The sequence below is a fragment of the Vespula vulgaris genome, chromosome 5 (assembly GCF_905475345.1).
Source record: "Vespula vulgaris chromosome 5, iyVesVulg1.1, whole genome shotgun sequence".
Taxonomy (NCBI): Eukaryota; Metazoa; Arthropoda; class Insecta; order Hymenoptera; family Vespidae; genus Vespula; species Vespula vulgaris.
The window spans coordinates 4,713,476-4,728,650 of NC_066590.1; the positions used below are offsets into that span (position 1 = coordinate 4,713,476).

General features: G+C 40.8%; 1 protein-coding gene across 3 annotated transcripts in view; it reads left to right on the forward strand.

Annotated features, from left to right (window-relative positions):
* Positions 1-15,175, forward strand: part of LOC127064317 (fibroblast growth factor 17-like) — a 97,319-nt gene that overhangs the window by 65,021 nt on the left and 17,123 nt on the right. The gene's annotated exons all lie outside the window — the stretch shown is intronic.

Consider the following 15,175-nt stretch of genomic DNA (forward strand, 5'->3'; position numbering starts at 1 on the left):
TCGTGAAAGATGCATCGGATCGCGACTTCTCTTATCTGCGTGCATCCTCTTAACTAAAAGGCCATTACGAGCCTTTCATACTGTTGGATATTTGTAATCGTTTCGATGTCTAATGTTAACGAGTGTTTTCCGACTGATCCATAGATACGGTAATAAGTTATTGACCTTTTCGATGATATATACGACTCGAAGTAACTTCTAAAACGTGAACGCGTTCGTTTCTTCTCGTCGGATTATTCTAAAACAGCGACATATACGACAATCGCTATCGCTTGTTTTACGATCAACTTATACTTTGTACCCTCTCGTTTAAGAAAAAAAAAAATATATATATATATACAGATATAGGTATATCTATATATAAAAAAAAGGTAGAGAACACAAAAGAATTTCAGCGCGCTTAATTTGGATCGAAATCAAATCCAGGCTTGGATAGATAGCAGAATATCAAAGGCATCGTATCTCGGATGCTCGATGTGTCGAGTCTTTGGAGGAATGCCCGCTCGGTAGATAAAACAATCCGTGAATTTATATTTATAGTCACGGACGCGTTTACTCGAGATAAGGTCGGCCGGAGAGTTCTAAGAAATTTGCAGATAATAATTGATCGTTCAAAATCACGCGTGCGCACGGAGCAAGGAAGGAAAGATCGAACGATTGGAATCTTTCGAACTTCCTTGCGAACGATCGAGCTGATCGATTTTTCTGTTCCTTGTGAAGAAAAACATTGAGGAGAAGAAGAAGAAGAAGAAGAAGGGGAAGAAAAAGAAGAAGAAAAGAAAGACGATTAGAACGAAGACGAAGTGGAAGACGAAGAAAAATAGATTCTAGCGGTTCTCTGTCTTTTCTGCTCCGAAGTGGCCGCCGGACAGCAAATATTTTTGGCGCCAACTTTTTCCGCAAAGGCCTGTTAGCATCGGCCGAAGGCTGCACGGAGGCCGGTATAGCCTCCTGCTCCTCCTCCTCCTCCTTCTTCTTCTTCTTCTTTCTCTCTTCCTCCTCCTCCTTCTTCTTCTTTCTCCTTTTCTCCTTTTTCTCCTTCTCCTCCTCAATCTCCTCGTACACTTACCTCCTCTTCTTGTTGCGCGGCGTTCGTGCGTGCCGTCTCTTAGAGTCGACGATTATTGACCCAAGGCATTATCGCGAACGAGCGTATTAAAACGGCGGTGCAACGTGAACGATCGTTCGCCCACAATCGTTGCGTTCGATTCAGTGCATTCTTCGAATTACTCTTTAAGAAAGATCCGATTTGGAGCGATCGTGTTATTGCATTTTATGCAATAATAAATAGAAGAGTTAGAGATAATCCATCATCTTTTCTTTTATTCTTATCTTTTTTCGATCGTACGAATTCTAGCTTAACATTTCGTATGTTAGATATTTAGATAGTAGGTACATGTGTACCTCCGTGTTTTTATTTTCCACCCGTGCGACTCTCGTGTGGGCCGAGAATCCCACAGTTCAAAGATACGGAAAGGCCCATTAGTCCTGCTTAGTTCTACCGTAGAAAGGATTCTTATCGGGGTCCGATGAATCCGGTGGTCTCTCTCCATTTTGTTTCTTTAACGTCGAAGAAGAAAAGGAAAGATCGATAGAAACGATAGCATTAATTTCGTCGATCCTTACGACAAATCGTCGGTCGTCGTAGACCATTATCGAAACGAATCGTAATTCTACTTTCTTTCGATCGATTAACTCGCGATTTAATAATCCTTCCTTCTCTTTCTATATAAGAATAGCATTTTCTTGCCGTCCAAGCACCGATCGACTCGGCTCGATCATGGATCGTAAAGATATCGATACGAACGACGATGGCGCACTGTTTAGATAGGAATGTCGATAAAACGAAACCTAGTGTAAAAGCCAGTCCCGATCCGGTAACAATCCTTTCGAAAGGAAGATGCGAAAATTTTTCTGCAGACACGCTCGAAAATTCGTATCTCGAAATTATCCAGAGTACGAAATTGCGATGCGATAGTATTATTTTTATCACGCTTTAAGTTTTATCTGAGTCGAACCAACGACATCTCTGAGAGTCGACACATTACGTTTTTGTAATTAAAAAGATAGCCGATGTTATCTAATATGAGAGCTCCCGATACATGCCGCTCACATACACGTGTAAACATACACAGACATGTATATATATACGTTCCAAGGAAATACATAATATAGTCTAAACAATAACATCGCAAGATAGACAATAAAAAGAATCGAGTTACGGCATTGCACGGGTAAAGATAAAAATGAAACGCTCGAGTCATTACATTTCTCGAATTCTTTATCGTCGCATTACAGTCTTGCACAGAGGGGGTTTCTTTTCGATCAAAAAGATAAATAATTATAATTGCATAATAAACGTAAACGATCGAGAAATAGCTTGCGTTTGAGACGTTGATCCGCACGGTTCATCCACTAATTATTAAATCGTTAACGCGTTCGTATTCGCTCGAAACAATTTGTCGATGTAGAAATAAGTATATCTAGAGTGGGATCTAACACGAGAACCATCGTTTCGAGATAGATAAAATGAAGATACCTTGAGATTCATAACGTTTTGCGTAAAGTTCAAAATCTTTATCGAAACGATCTTGTTACCAAGAATAATTGGGAGCAATCGAAATTGAAAATATAAGTAATATAATATCGTCGTTATCTTTTCTAACTTCGAGAGGGTAGATATTTTTGTCTTGAATGATATTTAATCGTAAATAATAGAATCGTATTACCGAAATCGAAAAATGAAATCGATCGATCGAAACGGATTGAATATTTTATTCGACCAAGTTAGCACGTTCTCTTCTAAGCTAGGAAAAACTCGATATACGAGATGTTAAATGAAATTTTCCAAGTTCTCCTACGCTCTTTCATCGTCGTTAAATAATTTACACTCGTAATTGAGTACGTCATACGGTACGTGGTAGACTGTAAACATCATCGTGTGACGCACGGTATGCACGGTATGTGGCGCGTTCGAAGAAAGCCTCTTACATGTGCACAGGAAGCGCTACGTTCTTCGAACGTTTTTCACGATCGGATTTCGAAAGAACGTTTCTACTTCTTCTTCTTCTTCTTCTTCTTCTTCTTCTTCTTCTTCTTCTTCTTCTTCTCTTCTTCTTCTTCTCTTGCTCCTCATCATCTCTGTTTTCTTCTTCGCCTTCTTCGTGGACCGAAAATTCAACCGATCGAAAGACCACTGCGAGAGTCGCATTCCACGTAAACGGACCAGCCGTATACAAGTGCTCTGCAAACAAGGTAAATGTATTTATAGAGGGAACACGACGCACGACATCTCTTCCGTTCTCTTTGCTTCCCCTCTCATCGACGTCTAGACCGGGACTCCCTCGTTTCAAAGAGACAGAAAGAGAAAGAGAGAGAGAGAGAGAAAGAGAAAGAGAGAGTTTCCTGCGTACCTACAAGATATCCTCTGATTTTTTGTCGAAAAAAGAGAAAGATAAAAAGAAACAAAAAAAAAAGAAGAAAACAAACTTGTATATTTCATCATAATATATCCTAGTAAATTCTTCGTGAAAATTACTTCTTTCCAGGAAAAAACCAGCTTTAAAGCTTTTGAAATAAACGATTCCGTTTTACGACAGGGCCGTTCTATCGTCGTTCACTTTGCGTGCACTAAGATCATGGAATTTTCAATTCGTTTTCCAAGTTTAGCTCAGGTAGATCGACGCGTTCGTCGTTGCATAATTTCCAAGGTACTTTGAAAATGGGGGTGAGTATCAACTTAAAGAAGAGTCACGCGAGAGTGCACGAGCCAACGAGAAAGAGAAAGAGAGAGAAAAGGAAAGCTTTCTCCTAATTTGCATTTCGACGGCCGTGTAATAGTCGGCAGCCCGTAGTTACACGAACGATATTTGCCGAGTCGATTAGAGCTCGGTTCGATTCGTTGTCCGCTTGTTTCTCATTTAATGGCTCGAAACCATTTGACGTTCGAGTTTCGAGGAACGACAGTGCTTCGATCGGTGCTTCTTCGTAGGACGATTAAAACAGCGGGAGGATGGAATTTATCGTTAGATATTGAGATTTCCCAAGAAATGTGAAATTGAAAATGTTTTATGGAACTTTTTAGAACTCAATTAAGATTCTTCTTGATAATAAAATTATCATTGCTTGCGTTAGATATACATATACACACACACACACACACATATATAGGTTTGATTTAAACATTTTCTCGTTTGATTTAAAAATTCATGAAAGTAAATGTTTTTTGCAAACGTTTGATTGTGAATGAATACAAAAAAAAGGAATAGTAAAAAAAGAATTACAAAGTGGTAATTGAATTCGCGATCGAATTCAAGGATCAATCTCGCGCTACCGTTTAATTGCGCATCGTGATTTCCGTTCGATTATCGTCGAGGATAGAAGTTAGTCCTTGACACCGAGCTACCACGAAGATATTTCATTCGACGACGGCACTCGCTTCTACTAGTCGTCAGGACTTCAAGGCCGCGTGTCTCTTTAAGTGTACCGCCCACGTAGGGCTTCGTTTCTTTAAGGTCTCTAAGAAAGGGCAAAAAGGTTCTTCATCGTTGCGCTCTACAAGCAGAAGAAGAAGAAGAAGAAGAAGATGAAGAAGAAGAAGAAGAGGAAGAAGAAGAAGAAGAAGATGAAGAAGAAGAAGAAAAAGAAGAAGAACAGTAGAAAAGGAAGCGTGGAAGCGATGAGCTTCCGGAGAAACGTGAGAGAAACAAAGAAAGAGTGAAAGATAGATAAAGATAGAAAGAGAGAGAGAGAGGAGGAGAGGGAGAAGATGGGCGGGGCACGTTGCACTCGAAACAAATAACGTAGAACGTTTCAATCCCGTCTGAGAGGACGTCGTCTCCACCTTCCTCGCTTCTTTCTTTTTCCTCTTCATCTAGCATGTCCCTTCCTTCTCTCCCAGACAGGCTTTTAAGAGAAGCCCCGATTCCCGTAGGAATAATTTTGTCCATCGAAAAATCCCTTGATTATGGTCTATTCCTCTTCGAGTCTTCCATACGAGTGAAAAGCCCGAAATCTTAGCAAATTATTGCCCGTAACACCGACACGTGGCATTTAAAGGCATATAATTGATTGCTCGTACCGAGCGAGGAAAAGCAGAGGTTACGACGGAGCGAGGTATAAATTATAATTGAATTAGTCTGACTTCTTAATTAGTCGCTCTGAAAGGTGAAGTCGCTTCTTCGAGAAAGAGAAAGAGAAAAGAGAGAGAGAGAGAGAGAGAGACAAGTATAAGAACTCTTTTACCTCGACGACGCGCATTACCTTTGTCTCGTCCTCTCTTTCTCTCCTTTTCGGTCCCTCGTCATCGTTTTCTCCTTCACGAGTTCTCCGTCCTCTATTCCACCTACCGCGAGGTAATTTACAACGGGGGCGTCGCTGTTGCGTGTCCGACTCGCGTCTTCCTTCTCCCTTTGCCCCTTCGCCGTTCCTGTCCTCTCCTCTTTCGACTTAGCACAGTGAGAGCGTTGATTCTTTCTTCTCTCGAGATATGTCACTCTCTTACGTTTTCTCTCTCTATCTTTCTCTCTCTTGCTCTTTCTCTTTCTCTCGTTATTTCTCTCTTTCTTTCTTCTTCTTAAATCGGAGATTTCTGTCTCACGCGCGTGGAAATCGTCGCCTCTTCATGGCATCTTTCATCGGTCCTTCTCTTCTGGGATATCCTTTGTCGGTTCATCTGAATATACATATATACACACACACACACATATATATATATATATACATACGCACACATATGTATATATAAATATATTTGTGGCTACCATAAGCGGTACTCGAGAAGATTGCAATGGCTATTGTTTTCCTTCTGTGCTCGCTTTACGAGCGAGAGCATCGTGCTTCGTGGTCGAGCGTAATGAATCATGAGAGTGTATATAAGACAAAAAGAGAGAGAAGGAAAGAGAGAGGAATCAGAAAGAAAAAGAAAGAGATCGTCGAGAACATCGTGGTTTACATGCTTGCGTTAGTCGAATTTTTTTCTCATCTCGCGATAGAGACGTAAGACGTGCATAATTGTGGTTAGACAAGGTAAACAACGATATTTTCAAAGTGTAATGAACAATTAACGAACTGATAGGTTTATAAAAAACTTGTGGTTTCTTGTTACGCAAAGAACTTCACGTTTAATCAGGACGTTCTTCTCCCTTCAACTTTCTTCTCTCCAAGAACGGTCGTAATTTCGTAACAAAGTTTATCAGTCTGACTGCGTTTTCCGCCAGCGTGCGCAAAACAAACGTCGGAGTTCCCAAGATGCGATCCTTTATTCGTTGTCTCTGTCTCTCTTTCTCTTTCTCTCTCTCGACCTTAGTTCCTTCGTATCTGCTTTCTACGCTCGTAAAGCGGACGTTTATTATCGCGCGTCTCTCGCGATAAGCATTCTCTTCCGACGACGACAACGCAAGTCTCGCTCTACCCCTTCATGTTTGAAGGTGCAGAACAAGACGTTCCGTTCTTGTGTCTTCCGTTTACACACTATGACGAAAATAGATATTTCTCTCACGCGAATATACTGAAAACGCGTGCTCCATTTCGCACGAGAATATAGTAAATTCCAGAGAGACAGAGACAGAGAATAGCAGTCTTGAAGGAAACACAAGTTTCAAAGATCAGGATATCAAGAAGAGAGAATCTACTTCGACAGAACGCTGCTGGAATATTTCCAATTCTTTAATCTCCTCGTATAGGATAGAAAATGGGGAAGGAAGGATGAAAGAGAAATAAGGAGAATATCTCGAGATGGGGCAGCCTTTCGTCCGAAGTCAACGAACAAATTCGGCTCGTTAATTCGAGAGAACGGTAGACACACGCGACAGGTTGTGTATAAATAATTAATTACGAGTTTTGCCGAGATCGCATCTTATAGCGCCAGCAAACATGTACCTATACCAAAGATATACCTACGAGTTAGATAGTAGAGAGGGGATAGGGGGTTGAGGGAAAGGATGGGATGAAAGTAAGACTATGGTCGTAGATCTTGAGCCTTCCATTTTTTTCTTTATCCGAGAGAGAAGGAAAAAGTAAAAGAGGGGTATGAGAACGAAGAGGATAGCTAGAGAAAGAGAATGAAAAAGAGAGAAGGAGAAAAGGGGTGGGTGTCCCGCGGCTAAGAATAGCAGGCGGTAGCCGTTTGCTCGATGCAAATTCGAGGCCGAAAACATTCGCGATGTATAATTCATCGTGCCGGACCCGCCGGCGTCTGCCTACACGCGATACTACGCGTGCTTTCGTGACCGTGACACAATGTTTGCGGTCGCGGGAGGGTGTATACGTTCGAACACGCACGCGTCTTTCTCTTTCTTTCATTCTCTCTCTTTCTCTTTCTTTTTCACTCCATCTTTCTCTTACCAGCAGTGTGCCGCACGTGGAACGTAATCCCGTACGCACGCGCTCCATGAAACCACAATGAAAGAGATACCTCCAGGGAATCGAATGTGTGTTCGCGATGGAAAGATTTAATGCGGAGGAAATCGGTAGCTGTGCCTGTCAATTTCTTTTTTTTCTTTCTTTCTTTCTTTTCTTTTTCGTTTTTTGTCACACTCACAATTTCACGTACGTACCACTTTGTCACTTCGATATTAAATATTTAGTTCATTTTTTAATTTACCTATCTTCGATACTTAGACTTTAGGTACTTCGTTTCCTGTCTTCTTTGAATTTATCCAACCGTTGCTTTTTAGTACCGTGAAATATGAAGGTGAAATATATTTTAGTTTTCGAACGATAGAGTGATAATAATAGACGAAGTTTTTCTTATCTTGATAGGGGTGGGGGAGCAATGGAGAAGACTTCTTCGCGATGAAATTTCGTTAGGTGATGTTACAACGTCCTCGCATTCGTTGAATTCTTCTACGAACGGAAATGCGGAAAGTTACGTTCTCAATATCTTTGAGAAATCACGTTATTTTCACTTTGACTTCTTCGATAGCTCGAGGAAGAAGAAGAGAGAGACCAAACGATTCGAACTCTAATGGGTTAAGTTTCGTAGCGATCGTTGAACCCGAACAAACGGACCGATCCGGTTCATAAAAGTACATAGAAAAAATATCTCATCTTGAAATATCTCATATTTTCTTCTTCCTTTTCCTTCTTCTTGCACATCGATTGAAATATATCTTATTTCATAGAGAAAGACGTCCCAAGGAACCAACTCGAACAGTGGATGGTCGATCGACCGAGCCGTCGTCCGACTAGCGCTGACTTTATCTACTTAAAAGTCGTCGGACTTTCTTCGAAGTCTTCTTCTATCCTTCATCATCGGTTTAGCGTATAAAGCGATATTTCTCAATCGTTAAATCATCCGAATATCCTCTATTTAAGGAACAACATATCTACCAGAACTTTTTCGACCGTATCCTTGGCTCATAGAAAATCATTATTATTTTTGTCGATTTTATTTAACGTTACTTACTCGATCCATCGAGAAAATTTCACTTTGCTCGTTGCAATTAGCGCCGATTGGATTTACTCGTAAAAGAGGAAGGAAGAGTCGAGCTATGTATTTCTGTCGAGTAATCGATAGATCGATCGAAAAAAGGCGCGAAGCGCAGGTCACGTTTTAGCACGTCGTCGAAATGCCGTAGAGGGTAAACAGAAATTAGAATTGCCGAGTATATTAAGAGAAAGAAGAGAGGAGGAGGAGGATAGGAGGGAATGGAAGTGATGACATGAGAAAAGGGGGAGAGAAGAGGCGCGAATTTAGTGGCAGTTATTTCAGCACGCTTATTTGTTAACAGCGTACGAAGATCCTGTTGGTATCCTGTTAAAGACTAACGGTCTCTCTCTTTTTCTCTTTTTCTCTCTCTCTCTTTCATTCTTCCTCTCTCTTCCTTTCTCGTTTAAACGACGAGTCACTTCTTGAACATCGTCAAAAAAGAAACACGGTACCCGTACGCGGCTTCTTCGTCTTAAACGTTAACCCGTACGAGAGCTAGTAAAACTAATTAAGAAATAAGTTGGACCACCGGCGTGGAAGAGCAATCGATGATGATACCACGGATCGTATAACGTGGATCGAGCTATTGCATGCCACGTTTTATGGTCTCGTCTATAGCTCGTCAATATTCTTATGGATCTCAGCAGATGTTAAAGAAAACAACGTTTGCCAATTGTTAAGCTTTCTTATCGTACGCGAAATGACTCTCCGTAATTCCGGTAATTGACATAATCTAATTACGTTAAATTCACGGTTGATTTTATTTCGAACGATTAACCAATTAGAATCCTTTCGAAAAGCTTTCGTCTTCTTTACGCCTCTAATATCACGATAAAATCGTCGCGTTAAACGAGGAGAATAAAAATTAAAGAAAAAAAGTAGAAAAGAACTTGAAACGTGTGCGCTTGAAATACACTCAAGAAGCTTCGCATCGAGAAGCATACGAACGCCATATCGGACCACCTGGACGCGGTTAGGTCATCGTCGTTGAATATCGAGGCCAATTAGTGGCAATCCATACCGCCGATTGGATACCACGTTCCTGCTTACTATATTCCTGATTGGATATCACTCGGCCATGACGAAATCCCTCCTGCGAGAGGAGACGAAGCGACCGCCTTGGACTGGTTCTATCTATCTCTCTTTCTCTCTCTCTCTCTCTCTCTCTCTCTCTCTCCCTCTTTCCTTCTTTCTCTTTTCAACTCTCTCGACACTATCGTTACTCGGTGCAAATCACTCGCTAATTACATCTAAAACTACTCGTTCACGCACACGAACGATCAACGTCAAGGTAATAGTAGAAGTAAGAGGAAAATGTACATGTACTATATAAGTGTGTGTGTATATATATATATTTTATATATATATACACACATGTACAGACACGGACATATGTATGTACAAGGTCTTCGCTAATGGCGCTCGTGCGATTATGCATACTGATGGCCGTTCCACGGTGCAACGATTGATTTCATCGCTAATTGTACCCAACCGCTTAACTCGTTATCACGAGAGCTTTTCCTCTCTTCTTCCTCTCATCTCATCTTTATCGTTCCCTCTTTTCGTCTCTTTTTATTTTAATCTTAGTAGCGACGTTTTAATTAGATATATCGAGAGTGCGTAAATGTAGGTATATATCGATACTTTATGACCTACCTCATGGTCGTCTCGCGGTACTCCTTTCGATCTCTTTATCGCGACAAATTCTCGGTTACTTCGCGAGTATGTTATCGAGTATCGGAACGGTTACAAAATAGAGGGAAAAAAGAAGGAAATTTACAGACGCGTTAACCGTTCGAGAGAGGACAGCTTTACGAGCAAGATCGAGTAAGAGTAATTAAGAGGATTTTCAGGAAGTTCTGAACAAATTACTTCGTACAAGACGACGAAGTAGACCGAGTTCGGCGAAATCATGAAAGGAAAGGAAAGGGGACATTATCGTTACGAAGAAAACGACGAGAGTGACAGAAAGAAAGAGAGAGAGAAAGAGAGAGGAGATCTACTTTAATGTGTCGATAAGATGTCCGATATCGTGGCCCTTTTCTGGGTTAAGTAAACATTTTGGAGCGCGTTACTCGCACGTAGACACCGTAGAAAATCGAAGAGATATCGCAAAGAGAGCGGTGAAAGAGAAGGAGGGCTAAGTCGAATGACGCAACATTTTTATTTCGAGTTTCGTTTCGCATGTCCGATTCTTGGAAATTCTTTTAAAGCGATTTAACTTATTTCATCGACGTCGAGAGTCTCTTCTTATCTGACCCACGCAACGTACGTACTCCCACGCTTTTGTTATCAACGGATAACCGCAAACTTCCTTTTCGGACTTTCGTGATTCTCGTCTCTCTCTTTCTCTCTCTTTGTCGAATCATAGATCATTTAATGTTATTACGCATCGAAAAATTGTCTCGGCCGCGTTATCTCCGAATAGAACGCGTGTTGTTACAAAGAAATCCGTCAACTATCGTGACACTTTTATGATCTACTCATTATCGATCGTCTATCATGTTTGTCATCGAGGCGTAGATAATAGAGGTGCGTTCGAGTTCCTTGATAAATGTGCCAAATTCACGAGTCATCATCTTCTGCGAGGATCATTTTGCTCCATCAAGATTTTCAACGTTTTATAACGAAACCTGTGTGATACACAGGTGACAGGGATTACCAATTTCGATTAGGCAAATTAGGATCCTACACGTGTATCTTCAAATTATTCGGAGATTACATTTCAATTCATTGTAGATACATATCGTTGTTCGATCGAACTCGATGTATCGAGTTGCTACTTGAATAGCGCCTTAAAAGTGCGGCCGCTGTTGTGCGGATTCCTCGTGCTACCAGTTTCGTATGACTAACCCCTCTGGCTGACTCATCATCATCATCATCATCATTATCATCGAAAGCGAGAGTCTCGTCTCTCTCGTCATCCAACGAATTTCTGGCGGATAATCTCGCGACATTGTTTCCACCTAAGCTTGCGATCCCAACATTGCGACGACTGCAACGATGCTAACTAAATATCAGACAGGTTAAATGAAACATTTAAACAAGTATGTTATACAAGTATATTATGCAAAAGTATATACAAGTCAATCTTGAAAACACAAGGATATTGAAAATGAAAGAGTATGAGAAAGTTGTTGAGAAAATGAACCTACTTATTTTTTATATATATATTTTTTTATTACGAAAGAAATGCCTCCGAATAAATTCTTTTTTTATTTTGTGTTAGATCAACCAATCACGTTTCCTTCTTTTTGGTTCGGGGTTAACGGTAAAAAAATGAAAAGGTATCCAAAGCAAGAGAGAGAGAGAGAGAGAGAGAGAGAGAGAGAGAGAGAGAGAGAGAGAGAGAGAGAAACGTGGTCATCCTCTCGCGATAGCACGCGAGATATACTCTTTCTCCGAAAGAGAAAAAAAGACGGTGAGAGTTAAGTGACGATGGTGGGTGGGCGAAATGGTTATTTAAATACCCATAGAGCCCATTACAGATTACGGCCGAGCACAACAAACGCCGAGGCACGAGCGCTATGTGCCGGGTCTTATACGATACAAGAACACGCACCGAGATGAAGAGAAAAAAGAAGAATACAAATTTAGCCTTTCTCTATAGATTCTCTTCTAGCAAAGACTCGCTTTCTTCTGCTCTCGAGATTGAGCGAACGAGATGATACGTTACAGTCTGGAGTACCGTACAAAAGAGAGAGAAAGAAAGAGTGTGTACGTGTGTGTGTATTAAAGAATGTAAAAAGGTAAAGCAACGTCAAAATTTCGTCAGCTTTCTCTAATTTCACGATCTTTGGCAAACGTTTGAAGTCTCTCGTTAGACCTGAATTAGGTTTAACGAAGATACACACGCGTGGCACTGTGCATGTTATCTATTAAAGAGAATCGATCACGATCCTCGTCTCTTCGGGACGTCAGTTAATTGCTCATTCACGCTTACGTTCTCATGATGATGACGTCATCACGAGAACGCCAACGTTTCGTGCCCTTTCGTCGCGATCGTAGATGAATCACGTTTCTTCGTAAAGCGAGCGAACGCGGCGAGCTGCACGAATTGTTACGTTATTTCCTAGAGCAATGCTAACCGATACGAGAGACGACCGAGTTCCGTCAGTGTTCAACGCTTAACCGAGTGATTAGGTGATCGCGTACCGTTTCAAGCGCATTCGCTCGAAGCCACGTAACTTATTTAGTCGTTGTTCGTCATCTATTTCAAGCAATGAGATATTTTTGCTTATTATACCATAACTACACATTCACTGTCAAAAGTTAAAAAAAAATTTTATAGGTTCCATTACCCACGCGACGATTTAATATCGTTCGTATAACATTAACACGGTGATAAGTAAATACTGCAATTAACGTGATCTCTGTAATTAACTTTATCTCATCGGCGATAAAGTTTATTTATGGATTAATATAATTTAATTATTTCAAATGGTACATTCTCTTTATCGATTGCTTCGTAAAAAATTCATCTTTTTCGTTCTTTCGAATTTACGACATTTTTTTAAATTTTCCCACTCGATCGTGTAGGTCGTTTTGAAAGTTATCGGTTGCCTAAATGAATTCCTAAGACTCAATTAACCGTGCCCTTTTTGGTAGAAACGTAGCACGTAGATTAACGAACGAATTAACGAGGAGTCTTCAACGACGAAAAGTCGAAAGGGAAAGGGCGATATCCGGCTGGTTAAGAGCATCGAGCTATTCAACCCTTTTAAATCGTCCCGAGTGAGGTACGAGGAATGCGACAGTCCAATGGAGATCTCGATACGGCGTGGATCATCCTTTAAGAAATTTTCCTTTCTACTTCGCAGTGAAATAAATGAAAGGCAATCGAATAGTTTTTACGATTGGTATATCACGAAAATATTTTTAGGAAACATTCTTCTTTTCCTTCTTTCTCTTTTTCCCTTTCTTTTTCTTTTTTTGTAAAAAAAAGATCCTTACGATTAATCAGAAAAAGTATTTTTACTTCTTCACATCTTTTCGTCTGTCTGTTTTTTTTTTATTTTGTTTTCTTTTTCCTTTCTTTTTTAACAAAGAAAAATTAAATCGAATTAAATCGTAAGAAGTGTTAGTTCTCTATTAGAGGAAGGACGTTTCTTCTCGTAGATATAAAAGTAGATTAGAAGAAACGGATCAAGGCCATTAGATTCTTTCGCAGAGAAGGGCTCGAAGGACGAGATTGTCGTTTCGTCGCCACGCGCCGACGATGACGATGTTCTTTCTAACTCTTAGGACGGCTCGCGCCTTCACGATCGTTTTTCGTATCGAAGGATGACGGGAAGCGTGTCGGAATGAATGTGACGCCGGCGGAACGTCGCGGCTTCCGAGCAAAAAGCACGTCGCGCGCTTCTCACCCTCCTCCGTATCCTCTTTCTATCCTTGCTATCCTTCTTCCTCTTCTTCTTCTTCTTCCTCTTCTTCTTCCTCTTCTTCTTCTTCTTCTTCTTCTTCTTCTTTATTCGTCGTCCCTTGGAACACTTCACGCACGATGACTCTTCACGTAACATTCCCCCGGTCCGTCGTTCGTCTCCTCCTTCTTCCTCTCCTCCTCCTTCTCCTCCTCTTCCATTTTCTTCTTCTTCTTCTTCTTCTTCTTCAACATCGTCGTCGTAGACGACTATCTCCGCCACTTCACGTGGCACCAGCCTCCAGGCACGAGTACGACCTCCTCCTTCAGGAAGAAGCGGCATAAGAAGAAAAAAAGCAAAAAAGAAAAGAAAAATTTGGGATTTAAACAACAAGACAATTTATTTCACGACACCGGCGAATAGTTAAAATTATCCGACTCTCATAAATCCGAAAGACCGGAGAGACTTTCCGATGAGCGACACTTTTTTATTCCTCCTAAATGTAGGTGATAACGATGACGAATTCGTCTGAGTTTCTCGGTATTAATCTACGTTTAAAGGATAATGTGACAGCATAAAGTTCAGAATCAGACGTCCCGACTTTCGGGGAATTCGTATGACGCGTTCGAGAGGATCTCTATGGTCATCAAAGATCGACGAAAACGATGAGAAGTCCGATGTGTTGTTAGCTTAGGTAATTAACGCTTAGAATTTCGGAATAACCGAGGTTGAATTTAGTCGGATTCATGCTTTCGAAATTTGATAAATGTTTCGAAAAATTGAACCGGTGTAATCTGGTGTAATACGAGCGAGTTAGGCTCATCAATAGCGGATGCTGTGATTGGTTCTATTGAAAATCGATGAACCATGATGTCGGATCGGAATTTCATGCGGGTGACAAGAGGAGAGAGAGATAGTATCTGTAGAATAAAAGAGAAAGACGGAGATAGAGAGGGTAAATCTTTCGCGTTACGGAAGATCTTAAGACTCCTTTAAGCCAAGAGAGATTAGGGGTTTACGAGCACTACAACAAGTCGTCCGTGATAACGTTCCTCTTTATTGACGCATGAATTACCTTTAAAACTTTGTCAGAATTGCGTCGAGTTTCATCGACGATCATTCGTTATTTAAACTATTTCACTATGTTCAGCGTTCATAGCATTGAACGAACGAGAAACGCTATTGGCAAAAAAAAAAAAAAACGCAAATTGGTCGAACGCCTCCATTAGGTACGGTATTTCCTGGATTATCGAAATTTATTGGCGTTCAACGTTGAACGTATGCGATTCGAAGGTAACGTCAATAGTTCGGAAATCTCTCGGTATAATCGATCGAGGGGAATGAGACTCCATTGGATGCGAGTGATTTGTCACAATTCGATACG